Source organism: Electrona antarctica (assembly GCF_951216825.1).
Source record: "Electrona antarctica genome assembly, chromosome: 17".
Classification (NCBI taxonomy): Eukaryota; Metazoa; Chordata; class Actinopteri; order Myctophiformes; family Myctophidae; genus Electrona; species Electrona antarctica.
Window position 1 is genome coordinate 16,795,221 of NC_136798.1, and position 14,999 is coordinate 16,810,219.

Here is a 14,999-nt window from a genome sequence, read left to right on the forward strand (position 1 = left end):
TGAACCAACCTGCCCACACAGCATACAACACAAGCAGCAGCAAAGAAACAAAAAATAAGGTTCCTACCTTTCTACTTCAGTTGAGTAAGTGATGGCCATGGTCAAACTTTGCTACTCATCAGTCATCACTCATCATAGAGAGATGTAGAGACCCCTTCTCTCTAGAGTTGTCCCCGGACAAGCCCTCCAGTGGCGTCTCCAATCCTCTTGATCTGCAGGCTAGCTTCGACTGTACTTTCCTCCCCTGCTGGAAGCTCCTGTTGTCAATGGCAGTGACCCGCTGACCAGCCTCTTTCTCCTGGCGGCCATCTTCTGACTCACCCTTGGTAGCCCCCATCCTACAGATGCTCGTTAGTAACATGTTCATCCTCCTGGTTGATGTTCAAAATTGCACATAGTATTCTGTAGCACAGTGGCCAGGGACTTTACTGTACTGTAGGGCAGGCTTCAGGGTCCAGCACTCTCAAATAGAGATAACACTACAGTTATGGTGGGTGAGGTTTAGCCTGGAAACCAGACGATAGACAAAACTGTCACAGAGGGAAAAAATATATTAGTCTGTGCCATGCCAGGCTATAGGCGAGTTTGGCTTTTTATGCACTTCACCTCCTCCATGCAAGTGATTTCCTCACTTTAAGGTTGCATTGACCCATCGAGCCCAGGTCTTTCAGGGCATTGCCTCCTGTTATTGAGAGGTGGATGGTCTGTGATGGTGTAATTAGTAGCATACCCTCAGTTTGTTATCATGAGAGGTGGATGGTCTGTGAGGGTGTTATAGGTGAATGGTGATAACCTATTTTTGGGGGGATTTATCGCAAAGACCAGCCGTGGCACTGACCAACTCTGGTCAGGAGCACCTGTGCCTTCTCTACATGGTCAGGAAGATGTCATCATCAGTATAGTCTCTAGAGCTGTGAATCCAAGTGTTTTGCTCCAGTCCCCACAACTGCATATAAAGTGCATAGTCCAGGTCCAGGACTATAATGAAGAGGAAGGGGAAAACTGGGCGAGGGTGATCATATGATTGACACAAACAAACCCCAATAACTGGGATTCATTCCGAATTATCAAGCGTGATCCGGTCTAGAGCCCGCCTCCCGCTGATTTACACTCACACATGCATGCACGCACCGTTTCCGTATCCACTCGACCCAGACATGATCAACAAACAAACCTACAAAGCGAACTGATTCATGAATCATTGCAGTCTCGATTAGAACCAGAAGAACGGGCTACTACTGTAAAATAATCCAGACAACTATTACTAGCTATTCCGCAATATCTGAATGCTGCATAAATGTTTAGGCGGACGGACGCGTCGGAAAGTTGTGTGAGCCAGAGCCTGGTGTGAGCCAACAACAGTCTGGGCTGGCTCGAGAAACTATTGAAAAGCGGAAGTACCGCATAGAGATGTGGTCTGTGGATGAATTGGCCGATAAGAAAAAACGTGTGAGAATTCGGCTCATCAGAAAATGCCAGCCGTGTCTCGTAAAAGTGTGCTTGCTTCAACACAGCATGGCCAGATCTAGAGGAGAGATTACGAGGAAGGCGAAAGAGACAAACAAGAGCGAGCCACTGCCACAGACCGTAAGAATCAGAGGAGAGAAGATGAAGGCGAAAGAGAAAAACAGAGAGCCACAGACAGACGATTCCACTACAAGTAAGTTTGGGGGGCGTGGTGATGGCAGAGCCAGAGTAAGTTACGACATCTCCGTTCACTGTATGGGGCTAGTAGTCCCACAACCCACATGTGCCCTCTCCCTACGCTCATTATGTAGCTCCGAGATGAGGTCACACCCTGGGCCCCTCCCACCAATGTTCAGAAAAGGCGCATGTTTCCACAAGGAACGCTTCTTACCCATTTTTGCACAATGCATCCAAAAAGTGAAGGGCCAAAAAGCTTTACACTAATTCAAACTTAGGATCGGCCACGAAAAGCCAAGTTTAAACGGCTACACGAGCGTTTACAGCGGTTGTTTAGCATGTTTTTCAAGGAAGTTGAAAAGCTTTAGCGCCTCCTTTGGCGCCTCCCCTGGTCGAAAGTAGAATTACATTTCCAACTGACTTCAGCTCACTCGACATGCACGCGCACACGCACGAGTTCCTTGATAAACATGTCTCAGTGGACTCAGGCAACAGCCCAGCTTTAATGATCTTAAAGGGATATTTCACTTTCCTTTTTTTTTGTCATTTCATCATCTACTCAGTCTTATGTGAACACCCCAGACCGTTTTTAAGTTGCTTCAGTCAGTATTTAGATATTTGAAATTCATTTTAGCTGCCCTGCCCCCTTCCTATACAAACCCATTTTAACTTAAAACTAGATATTTTAGCATTCAGCCCAGTGTCTCTGATGTCATCGGGTCACTTCCTTAATACAATTCCCATAATGCTTTGGTGCACTGCTCTTCCTTGTGGATAGGGGGAGGGCTGTCTTACTGAGACAACATGTAGTCCAGGAAGTAAGTGAGCCATTGTCCATGACATCAGAGACACTGGGCTCACTGCTAAAATCTAAAATATCTAAAGCCACATATTACACACATAAAGACCCCCAGGAAATCTTCTAAACGTCATTAACATATATTTCTTTGCAAAAAGTGTCAAGTTTCCCTTTAAGAACTGCCCGCGGTGTTCACATTAGCCTGAGTAGACGTTAAAATGCCTTTATTTTAGATCATTTTTTACTTTAAGTAATAGTACAACATAAACATTACAGAGACTTTAGTTGTCAATTTACAATACTTTAAAACAGTTGTCATGTTGCACACATTTTGCGCACCTTAATTGCTACATTTACAACGTTAACGTCTACATAAATGTTCAGATTTCAAAGTGCTCAGTGCTCACCCCCGGGCCACGGATGTTAGAATTTTGCTCTGGTGAATAGCACAGTTACCTTATGATTAGCTCTGTCTAATGCCTTATTTAGGCATTATGGAAGCCCCCATAGGTCCCATGTTGTTAGACCCAGAAATGTTGTCATCTATAATTCGCAGTATGATAAGTGTAAAAGATGGACGGAGTCCACTTTAAACAAATATGAACGTGCGTTTATTGAAGAAGAAGTTGGTGGTACAAAAGGTAGTTACGTCTCTGTCTGTCTGTCTCTATACAGGTATACATGTGAATGTATACATCCTGTACTTCGCGAATCGTGCGTGTCATTTACCGTAGTGGTACCACAATTGTGCAGGCACAATTGTTGTACCACTACGGTAAATGACACGCACGATTCGCGAATTGTGCAGGCACAATTGTTACCGTATATGACATCTCCCCATTTTTTTTTACAGGGAACAAAACAACATCTCACATACAGTATGCTGTACTAGAATGAAGCCAAAATATAAATCAGGCATTATCCTCAGCAGATGAAAAATATCAATACCACAAAACATATTTCACTGTCCATTGTAAAAAATATCACTCAAAATGAACACATGCTATTCAATTCTAACTGCTCTTAAGAGCTTAAGAGCTATAATAGCTTTCAATAAAGGTGCCTGAAGAAGGTCAGTAGAAGAATAAATACTTTGATTGTGCACAGATCTGAGTGTGCGGAGCTTCCCTTTATTTTTTTCATTATCCCTTTGTGACTCCAGCACATCACTTATGTTTTTTCAGCAGATGAGCGGTTCTTTTTATATAATAAATAATATAATTATAATAAAGGTGAAATCAAAATGCAAAACTCTCAAGCAGTCAACATTTAGATTTTCTGTTTTCTTTTATCATAAAAGTTTAGACTACTCACCATTTCAGGGTTCATGGAATTTCCAGTAGACTATTAGAGCTATGGACCAGGGCTAGAGTTATGATTAGCACCCGCTACGCGAGTCGGTTGGGAGCTGTATTGAGAAACCTTTTGAGAAAATGGCCACCGATTGGATTAAAATGCTTTTTATGGAACAATACGGAAGGCACGGGTGCTAATACCCTCCCGAGCAAAATTGTAACATCCGTGGCCCCGGGGGTGAGCTCTTTATATTTGAAAGCTGAACGTTTATGTAGATGTTAACATTGTAAATGAAGCATGGCATATAGACGACAACTTGTTTTTAATAAAGGTTTCCCCAGGACAGAATTATGTGAAATGGTGGAATGAAAACTTTGGATAGAAGGGTATTTCTAAATGTTTTATTAAAATATGTTTTTGTTTTGTCATTTACGTTTGGCTTAAAGGAGTGCTGCACCTGCCAGTGTACATTATTGAGGATGAAGAAGACTCGTCAGTTGAGGAAGACAATAACCCAACACTTGGCAATGGCATGGTCCCGCCCTCTAACAACGAAAATGGCCCGACAGGCCGCAGGAAGTACAGTAGGCCTACTGTGGAAAATACAGTTTTGACACAGGCTGTGAAAGAAGAGCAAGGGGGACCCATAAATAGACCTAAAAATATGGCGGCAACCTATTCCTGCTCCGAATGTTCCTACACAGCTGACAACTCCTATAATTTGAAAATCCACACGACGACACACACAGATGCGAGGCCTCACGTGTGTCCCACGTGCAAATTTGGATTCCGTCTTAAGACCCACCTCACGCGGCACTTGCGCACCAGCAAGATGTGTTCCATGAGCAAGCAGAAGTGTAAAGCCTCTTCCTCCTCGCTGCTTAAGTGCAGCAGCTGTGACTATACCACCCTGCTGGGTTACAACCTCAAACTGCACCAGCGCATTCACACGGGTGAGCGACCATATGAGTGCGGTACCTGCGGGTACAAATTCAAAACCGGGAGCCACCTGCTCAGGCACACACGCAGGAGAACGTGCCAGCCAGCAATTAAATCTGAATCCGAATTCAAATCTGAACCAGAATCGGAATAAACTCTGAATCAGAATACGAAGACATGAACATGAAGAGATACCGTACTCCATGGGACTTCAACAGGGGGTCTGTGAGCGACCCCTAGGGGGTCCTCAGCCTTAAACACCAGGGGGCTGCCAAACGAAAGCTCCACTACTATGCAACTTATTTTAATTTAATTTATTTTTGACCAGTCTCCCTGCTCTTCTATTGAGACAGGAAGGACCTGAGTGAGCACTTGACTTGGTAATGTCAAAAATCAATCCCCTGATTATGTATTAGTTAGGTAAAGTGAGCCCAATTTGTGACCAATGTGCAAAATACCAATAGATTTCTTCACATGTGTTCATAAAGGTGTCTACTATCACCTCCATTTATTCCGACTCAACTCCCTTGGGAAACTTTGTGACAGCTGCTGAAAGTTAGGGTACCATTAAAAATGTATATGCAGACAAAATGTACAAAATTCTGCGTGCATATACAGCCAGGTTGAAGAAAGCTATTGGTAAGCATTTATTTTGCACATTGGTCAAAAATGTTGCTAACCTTCCCTAACTAAACTGTATGTAGGTGTGCTTTGTTACATTGGCTCACTCAGTACTCGGTAGTAAAATCATTTGCATGGGGGACCTGGGTTCAAATCCCTCAAGTTAAGAGTGCAGCTTTAACATGGATCCATCATATTGGCAAAGATGAACCCATTTAATTTACACGACACTGAATGGTAGTGCTGCTATCAAACGAAATAACATCTATAAAGGCATGAAGCATAAATTCTGCAACATCACTTGGAGGCAACCCATAGGCACATTCTACAAACATGTAGAATGCTGTACTACTAAGTTGGTCTTAAATCTCTCAACGATAAACTGATATAGACTTGGCAGCTTGGCAGACAACAAAAAATGTGGACAGCTGAAACTGGTGATATAGTATTATTTTTTTATTGTGACTTATCATTCAGATTACTACTGTATTAAGACATGTTTCCTTGTTTGTAAAGGTTTATTTGTTTGTTTTTTTATATACGTGTAAGACTACCTGTGTTTGTCAGTATATTCCTGAAGAAGGTCTTCGACCGAAAGGGTGCTACTAATACAATCTCTTTACTGAGCAAGTGAAGGCAGTGTGTGGACGTTTTGCTTGTACAAACAATAATTATACAAAAGTATTTTTAATTTCATTTTTGATGTGCAGTTCCTGTAACCAACTACAGTGCTCAATAAATATGTAATTAAAAGATACCAAAATAGTCGATCTACAAAATATTGTCGCATTTTGAGACGTCGCCTATATTTTGCCATGTGACACCATGGTTATTTTTTTAAGGGTCTTTTTGCCTTTATTGATAGATTAACAGTAGTTTTTGACAGGAAACTTGGTGCCTTTTTCTCTGAGGTCTAGACCTGCACTTCATCCTCACAACAGTAGATCCCTTTGCAGGGGATGACAGTTAATCCCCTGCAATGTCCCAAACAGTCACTAGAGGAAGACAATAGCAAAGCTAATGCCTGCTGTTGTCGATGCACAACTCTAGTGATGGACAAAGTATTCAACTCCAGTATTTGAGTCTATACTCCTTGTCAAATATTACTCAACTAAGAGTGAAAGTTGCTCTGTAAAATGTCAATATTCCTGAATATCCATTCCATACGCTTTGTGGAATGGTCCGAAATTATTTTGCCAATTGTCCTGTACTGACTGTAAACTTGACCCTGGACTTGAATGGACAGAGGGACCTGACACTGCAAACTGAATCACAGCACTGATAGAACAAACCTGCTAATTTCCACAAATGAGCATTTGGACAGAGAAGTACTCTGAACCAGAACACAAATTACTCACAAATACATCCATACACAGACATATTGGGCCTCATGCACCAACCGTTCTTAAGAAGTTCTTAAGAGGAAATTTGTTCTTAGACCCACTTAGGAAGTTTTTAAGAAGGTTTTGGGATCCCTCAATCTTTTCTTAGCTGTGATTTGTTCGTAGGTAAGAACAGAATCTACGCACACTGTAGAGCACCCTTAGGGTGCCTTTTTCTTTCTTAAGTGCAATCTGAAAACATAAAGGAAAAACAGCGCCATCTGCATGATGCTCAAAGTTTGGTCTGAGGACCTCAAGGGGTCCTTGAGGAAGTTCCATGCAGTCCACAGCAAAATATGGAACATTTTACCACTTTAATCCCATTTTATACTTTGAAAATAGCCAATCTACAAGCAACACAAACGCGTCCCATTACTGCCCATTTTGAGCTTGTATATCGGCTATTTTCGAAACATTTTAATAAATCTTCAAAACATTTCCCTAGCAGAAAATATTTTCATATGGGGGTCAATTTGGGGGTCCTTGACATGAAAATGTTTAAGAACCACTGGTTTAGAGTTCACAACCCAACCCAAACAAACGCATCATACCCACCACATAACCCCCCCCCTCCCAATCACCCCCCCCCCCCCCCCCCCCCAAGTTGACTATTGTGAGATAAATAATAAAATACATTCATGAACATTGAAAATATTGAAATATTGAAAATATGAAAATTTCTGTTCACTTCAGTACCTCCACAGTATTATTGATTTTTAATGTTTGGAGTCTGGTGTTTATTTCTGTGTGAGGTCCTGTGATTTCTATGTGCTGCAATCACACACAGGTGTGACTGCAGGCAAGGCCATGGAGTCATGCAAAACCACACCCACCTGGGTGAACACAGGTAGGAAAGTGAATTCCCAATGCCTTATATGGGATTGGTGGGGCGGTTCCCTATGGTAATTAGGATGCTAATAAGGATATATGGGGCGTCTACCTATGATAATTTGAATGAACTGGCACACCCCTTCAAGTTACGAGGATTTGGATTCATCATCATAAGAACATGCTTACGAACAATTCTGCCTACTTAAGAACGTTTCATGAATCTGACTGGACTTCTCTTAGGAATTCACTTAGGAAGAAATGTAAGAGGAAAAGTTAGGAACTTATTGGCGCATGAGGCCCATTGTTCCTGTGCTGTGTATACAGAGGAATTATTTACACATGCGTACACACACACACACACACACACACACACACACACACACACACACACACACACACCTCAACACTGAGGCCTATGAGGAGGGCACCTGAGAAACAATAGGACCATTAAAATACACACAATAATCTGAACATAAAAACAACCCAATGCCTACCTTGCTCACACAAGTCAGCGGCAGTGCATAGCGATAGCCAAGCAGGAATGACTGACTGAGCACCTGGCTTTATAGGGGAGTGTGGAGACAGGTCTCCCTGTTACACAAGACTGAATTAGAAAGGTGTAGTATGGGGTGGTGGAAGCAAAGCTTTGCCAGCAGTGTGTGTATCAGCAGTGGAGTAGCATTGAACCACTCTAGAAGGGAGCCATGTTTAAATGGACGCCTTGTTGTGAGAATGGGCTGCCACGGTTGCAAATTCTCCTGGTTTTGTAAGCTCGTTTTTCTAAATGGTGCATTTATATAAGTGGTGCATTTATATAGCGCCTTTATCCAAGGCGCTTTACAGAGATTGTGCAATACATTCACCAATTCACACACACATTCATACACCGATGGCAGCGGAAACCATGAAAGGCACCAACTAGCACATCGGGAGCAATTTGGGGTTCAGTGTCTTGCTCAAGGACACTTCGACAGTAACTCTGGGGGAGCCCGGGTTCGAACTGGCAACCTCACGGTTGCCATCCAGCCACTCTACCCCTGAGCCACCGCCGCAATGTGAGTGACATGGCTTTATTGACACATCTCTTTATTTCCTTTTAAATGCACCAGGAGTCGAACCCGCGACAACATGAACATTTTCAGATTTCAACATACCCCCCCCCCCCCCCCCATGCAGTTCACCAGCCCCTACACAGGTTAACCTGCAAATGACAGCTGAGCTCACCCACATAACAGTACATGTGCCAATCTAAAACAGTGGTTCTCAAAGTGACCGCCAGGGGTCATTGAGGAGGTTCCAGGGGGTCCCCAGTAAAATAGATATAGCATCAAAATCAGTTTAACCACGTATTGGGATTGATGGATGGATTGATTGATTGAATACTTTATTAACGGTTTGCAAAACGTACATAGAACTGTACACAAAAATACCCTGAGGAATTGTTTCAATTGTGTTGACACAGGACCAACACAAAGAGGTCTTGTTTTCACCTTGACGAGAGAAATCTTCTGTTTTAAGTGAGGGGTACTTTTTATTTTGTTTGTTTATTCTCCCATTTTCTTAACTGTTTCTTATATATGTTACATATTTATTTGGGCACACATCACAAGCTGACCCAATATTGGGACAGAAAACACCCAGATTAAGACGCAATGTACTGTAAACTGTCAAAATGTAAAAAATCAATAACAATTATTTTAAAAAGAGAGAGTAACCGCTATTTCTGTAAATATACCTTTTATTGCTCATGGTAGTGATGATGAATTGTATTGTATTGTATGCCCTGATTATAAATTTAATACATTCATACACACTGGAAAAAGTACAGTTTGTACAGTGCTGTACTGCCAAGTTTTATACATGCACATTGTACCCAGGAAGGAACTCACTGAACATTTGACACCTTTTGACATTTCCGCCTTTTTGTCTCCACCAGGCCGAAGGCATGGGGAGAGAGTATGTTTTGCACTCCGTCCGTGTGTGTGTGTGTCCGTCCGTCCTTCCTTCCTTCCGTCCGTCCGTTACCAGCTAATCTCCGGCACCGTTAACCCGGTCGATGCCAAACTTTGCACACACACTCCCTGGATGCCAACGATGAACCTCTGCCCCACATTTTCCAGAACGGCCTGTTATAGCGCCACCATGAGGCAGCTTTTCAATGTTTTTACCTAAAACTGCACCGATCTGCGTGAAACGTTGCATGCACACTCCCTAGAGGCCAAGGACAAACCTTTGACCTGCATTTTCCGCATCTGCCTTTTATAGCGCCACCAGGAGGCCGACTTTTGTAAAACACATTTTTGGATATTACTCCTCCAGATTCTGTCCAAAAATCTCACAAATCGTTACACAGTATCTCTATGGTCATGTGCTCAAGTCGGATCTGTCCGATATTTCATATTCCATCCTAATTGGCTATAATTGGCTTTCACAGTTTGCAAGATTGCCCCGTTTGGAACAAAAGCCTCAAATCATGAACGCAGCATGCAATTTACATGAAATCTTTCACACATTTTCTTACGAGGCTGAGGAATATATCACACCCTTTTCACATTGGCCTGTTATAGCGCCACCAACAGGTTGATTTTTGCAAAACACATTTTTGGAACGATGCTATGAGTGATCTGGCTCTACATTTCCTCAACAAAATGAAGAAAATTGTTGCAAAAAACAAATAAAAAAACATGTTTATATTACTCCTAAACATTTTGTCAAACATCTCACACAGTCATATCCTCCTGGTGGAGACCTGTGCCCAGAAGGGCACTTTTTCTAGTTTATTTTCTTTTTTGCCTGTAATACTTTGCAACAAAACATTCCTTTGTGTAAAATGTATTTCAGTCAGACAACTCACAAATAGATTTACCAATATTTATTACAGAATGAGTAATGAGTGTGCATATGATATTTGACTTGGCTGTATTTTCTCCCTGCTCGGCACGATTAAGCACCAACATAAAACATTAAGAGCAGGGAGGGAGATAGATATACAATAAACCCCCCCATGGGGAGCATAAATAGCAGAGCCCACCGGTGGTGCTGGGGTGGCGGTGGGAGAAAACATCACATACAACCAAGAACCATGTGCAGAGGAATACAGGAAGAGCATGCAGTCTAGTGAGCTTAAGTAGCCCGCCCAATTGGTCAGCTGACTGCCGCATCGGCGAATTACGTGTGGGCCTTGCACACACTTATATGCCCACATAGTAATGCAGCATGTTAACCCCTTGAGTATAGTGTGCGCCTTTGAGCATGGCATGAACTAACTCCGCAAGCTACGTCTCATATGTTCAGCCTTTGACAAGGATTAAAGCATTAGCAAGACCCTCTCATCCATACTGTATGGAATGGCAAACATCAAACATGCAACATCAAACATTTGGCATCCCAGGGGCCTCCCCATAGCATTCACATGTAACCAAGGGGCAGACTAAGAAAGCTTTATAGAAAACTAGTGCAGCAGAGCACTTTGTCTTTATCACGGAAGTTTTCTCACACAATCATTATTAAATTCAAGCACCGCTGTCGCATCGCATCAGTGACAAGGTCCTGCAGATTCCTCCTCTACAACATCAGGAGGATTCGCCCCTTCCTCACGGAGAAGGCAGCCCAGGTGCTCATCCAGGCTCTCGTCATCTCCCGCCTGGACTACTGCAACTCCCTCCTTGCTGGTGCTCCGGCATCTGCCATCAGACCTCTGGAGCTTGTTCAGAAAGCTGCGGCTCGTCTGGTGTTCAACCGCCCCAAGTTCTCCCACACAACCATCCTTCTCCGTTCTCTACACTGGCTCCCCGTAGCGGCCCGCATCCAGTTCAAAACCCTGGTGTTAGCCTATAGGGCAGTGAAAGGAACAGCTCCTTCCTATCTCCGGGCTATGGTCGATGCCTACACCCCTGCCCGACCACTTCGGTCTGCCACCTCGGGGCGACTGATTGCCTCGTCACTCAAGGGTCCTTCTGGCCGATCCACACGGTCACGACTCTTTTCTGTTCTGGCCCCACAGTGGTGGAATGAACTCCCCACTGATGTTAGGACAGCAGAGTCACTGCCCATATTTCGCCGCAGGTTGAAAACCCACCTCTTCAGGAAACACTACCCTTCCTCTCTGCCTGACCTACTTGTTGTTAACTAGTTGTACGAACGCTTGTTTTCTATTGTTGTATTGTTTATTGGATCTTGTTTAGTCGATACACTTAATTGTTTTAGCTCATGCTCATTTGATTTAGCTATTTTGTCTCATCTGGTTAAGGAAATAGGTAGCTGATATATTGCACTTTTACCTTAGCGCTAGGTATACTCTTGGTTGCTTGTTTTTGCAGAAAATGCACTAAAAACTTCTGGTGATTAGAGTTTTTGTTCCCTACCTATGTTGAATACACTTATTGTAAGTCGCTTTGGATAAAAGCGTCTGCTAAATGACTGTAATGTAATGTAATGTAATGTAATGTGTGTGTCTGTGTCCACTTCCCTAGCAAAAAGGTCTATTCTAATTGCAAAGAATGGTTTTTTTCTCAGCATGCATGCATGGCAGTCAGTGACAGGTATGTTAATCGTATCCTACTAAGGCCTGACTCACATCTTCGCATCTAGCATACAACATTGATGCATGCTAGATGCATGAGACTTGCAAGCTCGCAATGCATTTCCAATGGAAGTCACATGGTTTGACACAACATTTGTGTTGTACGGCTTTCGGCTGTGTTTCGACTGCCCCCCTCCCCCTCATACAACACAAATGTTGTGTCAAACCATGTGACTCCCATTGGAAATGCATTGTGAGCTTGCATCAGTCAAGTCTCATGCATCAGCTATACATCAATCTGTTGCGAAGGTGTGAGTCAGGCCTAAGCAATTAGAAACCATGAGTGGTGGTGTGTAATTAAATGGATGTGTACTTTATCTCTAGTTAAGTAAATGTACTTAGTTACTTTACACACCACTGGGAATGATATAGGGAGGGATGGAATGGCTAGTCTCAGACCCTTCAGAGCTCTGCCTATATACTCCATGAATGGTGTGAAGGGTCTATGGAATCCTAACAAAAGAAGATCTTTGTTCACCCAAAGGTTACTTTTGAAAAAGACACTTGATTTAAAACTCATTAGGACTTGTGAAGGGCATGCCTCCTTTGACTCTTTTTCACACATTGATGCAGATTATGGTGATTTCTGATTTACTTGAGTGCTTTGCAAATAAATAAACTAATACAGGCACAACATACTGTAACATGGTGGATTAATCACATTTAGCCTATAAACCCATGGCAGAGGCCTGACATAAGCAGGTCGCACCCAGGATACATCTTACTGATTGAGGGAATAGTGCTAGCATTGTTTGTATTCAATACATTAATGCAGCAGAAAATGCAATCCCGGTTTACAGGGTGCTGATTACGTGCTTGAAATTAACACAAGTTAAGTGATTAATCTCAGTTGTTTAAATTGTCTGGCACGGTGGCACCTACAGTAAAGTGTCTCTCTCTTACACACACAGACACACACACACACACACACACACACACACACACACGCACAATTTACAATTTAGGCATTTAGCAGACGCTCTTATTTTCTAGGTTTGGAGCAAATGTTTGTTTTTAGTGACCCGAGGTGGTTGGAAACATCTGCAGTGACTTCATCTGGGGCAACAATTACATTTCTGCATTTATTTGCAAAAAATTGCTGGCCATCCATGCAGTTTTTGATGGCCACTAGACATTCATGGAGTGTGTTGATTATGTCGATCTTATCTGGCTTGAATGAGCAGTACAGCTGAATGTCGTCGGCATGACAGTGATAAGAGATACCCTCAAAGATGCTTATTATTCAGGACAAGAAGGCTGGCCCTGATGAAGACCTGTTAGGTCGAAACATGTTGGCAGTTGCCTTTTAATTCAATAAAGGCGTTCCTCATTTTTTAACCTTGTGTGCCCGGATCCTTCTCTTTTTATCATCTCTTTTTTTCCCAATACTTTTACTTATACTCCACTACATCTCAGAGCCAACATTTTTACTTTTACTTTAAAATTGAAAACTTTAGTTACTTTGGAGATTTTAATTTTAATTAGAAAACATACACAAACCACGTCAGCCCTATACATTCCGGCTATTTGAAAATAGCAGATCTACAAGGATCGGCGATTTTCAAAAGATTTTGTACACATTTTGAACTTGTGAAATGGGACATTCTGCAATATGAGTACTTTTACTTTTAGTACTTGAAGTACATTTTGATGCCGATACCTTTGTACTTTTACTTGAGTACATTTTGAATACAGGACTTCCACTTGTAACGGAGTACGTCTACATTGCAGTATTTATACTTTTACTTAAGTAAAACAATTGAGATTCACCACTTTATTCACCACTGCTCACTTTTGCAATTATATCCCCAAAAACAGGAGAAATTCAGGATACATTTCAATTTAGGAGCCAAGGAGGAGGTTGGCAGGTGTTCGGTGTCAGTAGCGAGATTTCTGATCATCTGGATACAAGAGACTAGAGACAAGGTACTTGGTAGTGAGATGCATTTCACCCCACTCTCGATCAGTAAGGGTCTTTGGTCTGTACTAATATTTTGGACTTCTTTTCATATTACATCTGGTCTTGCACCTGAAAGTTCACAATTGAGGTGCTGATTTCAGTGATTTTTCTTCAGTTAATAGGGCTGGGACACGATAAACAAGAAATGATCGCATAGTGATATTTTGTCAGGTGAAAGAAGCGTTACGTCTTGTCTCCGTTGTGTCAGCCCTTTCGCGGTCAGCCCTTTCACGGTGCGTGTGCAACTGTGCATAGAGTTATTGATTGAAACCTTCTCGAAAAGAACAATGGGCCTCATGCGCCAATAAGTTCCTAACTTTTCCTCTTACATTTCTTCCTAAGTGAATTCCTGAGAGAAGTCCAGTCAGATTCATGAAACGTTCTTAAGTAGGCAGAATTGTTCGTAAGCATGTTCTTATGATGATGAATCCAAATCCTCGTAACTTGAAGGGGTGTGCCAGCCCAGTTCATTCAAATTATCATAGGTAGACACCCTATATATCATAATTAGCATCCTAATTACCATAGGGAACCGCCCCACCAATCCCATATAAGGCATTGGGAATTCACTTTCCTACCTGTGTTCACCCAGGTGGGTGTGGTTTTGCATGACTCCATGGCCTTGCCTGCAGTCACACCTGTGTGTGATTGCAGCACACAGAAATCACAGGACCTCACACATAGAAATAAAGTTGAGTGAAGTCAAGAATACCTAAACTAAAGTCTAAATATGGTGGAACACCAGACTCCAGACTCTAGAGGGGCGGGTGCCACTGGGATCACGGCGGTCGGCGGTGAATCCTATTGGTTCACCGATCTGAGCGCCCGCCCCCGTCCTCGAACACTGACATCACCAAATATGGAGCAATGCCGCTCTGCACTGTAGTTCACTCCCACTCCTAGACCAGGAAATACGTGGCAGCTTCAGAATTCACAGTTTTTTTC

The 14,999-nt window shown here is 42.6% G+C and overlaps 1 long non-coding RNA gene across 1 annotated transcript; it reads left to right on the forward strand.

The window, feature by feature from the left end:
• Positions 1-771: 771 nt before the first annotated feature.
• LOC306941535 lies at positions 772-6,064 on the forward strand. The gene is made up of 2 exons (XR_013792172.1): positions 772-1,660; positions 4,186-6,064. It is a non-coding gene; the product is annotated as an uncharacterized lncRNA (long non-coding RNA).
• The last annotated feature ends 8,935 nt before the right edge of the window (positions 6,065-14,999 follow it).